General features: G+C 41.3%; 1 protein-coding gene across 1 annotated transcript in view; it reads right to left on the reverse strand.

The window, feature by feature from the left end:
• Positions 1–2,729, reverse strand: part of TTC3 (tetratricopeptide repeat domain 3) — a 104,571-nt gene extending 101,842 nt beyond the window's left edge. Inside the window, exon 1 of the mRNA XM_011365634.2 lies at positions 1,661–2,729. The gene's annotated coding sequence lies outside the window, so the exon portion shown is untranslated. The remainder of the gene's footprint in view (positions 1–1,660) is intronic.
• Between the last annotated feature and the right edge of the window lie 18 nt (positions 2,730–2,747).

Consider the following 2,747-nt stretch of genomic DNA (forward strand, 5'->3'; position numbering starts at 1 on the left):
AGCACCGTCATTAACATCATTTTTTACAGTTTCACCAATGTTGTCCCACTATCGTTAGGACAAACCAATTTTTTTTCCTAAGCAAGACCACCATCAGTTCTTGAAACACAAATCTGTTTCTTTAATCCTTCTCATTCTGTCCAATTTGTTGTATGAAAACCTCACAACATCAGTGAAGAACAGACTTCCTAGCCAACTAGTTGTACTACTTATCACACACTGTACCAAATATTTTACATGCATCTTATTTATCCTCACAGCAAATCTTCTCAGGCCCAATTACCATCATCACCATACAAATGGGAAACATTTTTGGTAAAATTAAGTAATTTGCTTAAAGTCACCAAGTTAGGAAGGATTCAAACCTAAGTCCTCTGATTCCAGTCTGTCCTCTAAAACACTGTATTATATCTACTTTTCCTTGTCATTGCCACCTAGTTACCTGTTGGTTGTTGTTACGTTTAAGAGCACTGGCAACTAGTTCAGACTGCTCCCCTCTCTTCTCTAAAATCTATCATCATCCTAGGAACTCCAAAGCCCAGTAGACGACGCCCTCAAGACGCTAGCCTTGCAGTTTACCGACCTCCTCAACTAACACGAACGTCACTGCCCACCTCACCAAAGCTATTCCTTCCCAAGGACACACCTCGGATCACCGCCCAGGCCTAACCCAGTTTTCAAATCTTTAACTCTGATTAGCTCTTCGACCACAACGGAAGAGTCCTTACAGCTCCTGTCTCCCTATCTCTTGCCACAGACATCCCTCAAAGTAAAAAAAAATTTTCTTCCCTTTTCTCTCATTCAAATCCTCCATTCCCATTTACTTTCGGTTTCCTACAATTGGATTTCCACTTCAGTATGGTCATCGGTGACCTTCCGCAACAGACTGGTTACGGGTAACTTCTGGAACCTGACCTGGCCTGGATGAACAACATTTCCACAGTTTAGAATTTAACTCCAAAAGTGAACAATGACTGGAAAAAGACAAACACATTTTAGCACCCAAAGTATGGCATCTGATATGGAGCATATGCTATCCTGGGAAATACATGCTTTTAAACACATTTGTCTTACAAACATTTTTTGTACAGAAATACAGAAGAGCCAGGAATTGCCTGTCACAGCCCACATGTCACCATCATGGCATCGATTACAACATCACAATACAGTTACCATGCTCAAGACCGGCAGACTGGGCCTCGGTGATGTAACAGCCTGGCAGATCTCGCCAATGTCACACCTTCACCAACTACAGTGTGATTACAACACTGGTGTAATTCTCATTTCCTATTTTGTTTTAAGCAGAGAGGTGCTGTGGCACAGTGATTGAGAGCACGGGCTCTGGAACCAGACTACCTGGGCCTGACCCTGGGGTCCCCACTCCCTGAGTGTGTGATCTCGGGCAAGTAAGTTAACCTATCTGTGCTTCAATTTCCTCACGTATCAAATGAAGAGAGCAGTACTACCTACCTGATTAATCAGTTAACATATTTAAAGTGCTTAGAACCGTACGTGGCGTATAGATAATGCTGTAAACATCAGCTAACATTAACATTAATATCAGATAAGTATTTTTTAAAATCCACTGCTTGGATGCTTCCAGCTAAATGGTCTACCTTAATTGCTAAGTCCAAAGAGCACTTTTCAGCTTACAACTTACTTGACGCTGTCGACCACTTCCTCCTCCTCAGAACTCTTCATCTGGACTCCAAAGACCATCTTCTCCTGGTCCTCCTATTCTTCTGGCTGCTCTTCCTCAGTCTCCACGGGCTCTTCATCTCCATTCCCCGCCACCCAAATGTCAACTCTTTTCTTTTCACACTTACTCTCTCCTTGGGTGACCTTATCCACACACCTATGGCTTTTAAAAGAGCACTTTCTGAACCTCCATCATTTGCAGTGCTTCGCCATGATTTTTGCCATTTCCACATATCACATGTATTTTTATTTACTTGGTATTTCTCTTTTATTGGCTTCACTTGGCATAAGTGATAACGGCCACAATATCATAGGTTTGATGTACAATTTATGTTTTTCATACACATTAAATTCCTAACTATTCAAAAATTTTTAAGTGTTTACCTATGTACCTCTATAGATTATCATACTGCACTATAGCACACAACAACTAAAATGTCAAATGCTGAAGACTCCCAATTTCTTCCATCTCATGACTTCTGGACCCTCCCAGTCAACTGCTACTGGATCTTGACCAAGATGTCCTACAAGCCTCTCAAATTCAATTAAGTTCAAAAACAAACAAATCTTTTTCCTCAAAAACAAAGGAAACTAAGTTCTTTCCTCTTTCTGTACGTAATCAGTTAACTACTCTGTAATGTCACCTGGTTACCCAAACTAGAAACTGGGGGTCAATCTAGGCGCCCCAGTCTCTTTCAACATTTCTACACAACTCTCCACAAAATCCTGTCATTTCTACTCCCCTAAGAAATCTCAAATTAGCACGCGCACACCCTTTCACGCCCGCTGCCACTGCCTTAGTTGCAGCTTCATCTCTTCTCCTCTGAACTAAATGAACGAGCAGTCTCCTAACTGGTGACTTGTCTTCAATCTTGGCATCCTCTAAAACACTGATCATAACATTTTACTGCTTAAAATCATTCAATAGCTTCTCTTCATCTTCAGAATAAAGTCCGAACTCCATACTACAGCATAGAAGACCTCTATGATCCTTTTCCTGCTTTTGTCTCCAGTCACTCTGACACTCAACTTACAAGCCAGTCATTCAA

Source organism: Pteropus vampyrus, unplaced genomic scaffold, assembly GCF_000151845.1.
Source record: "Pteropus vampyrus isolate Shadow unplaced genomic scaffold, Pvam_2.0 Scaffold114, whole genome shotgun sequence".
Lineage (NCBI taxonomy): Eukaryota > Metazoa > Chordata > Mammalia > Chiroptera > Pteropodidae > Pteropus > Pteropus vampyrus.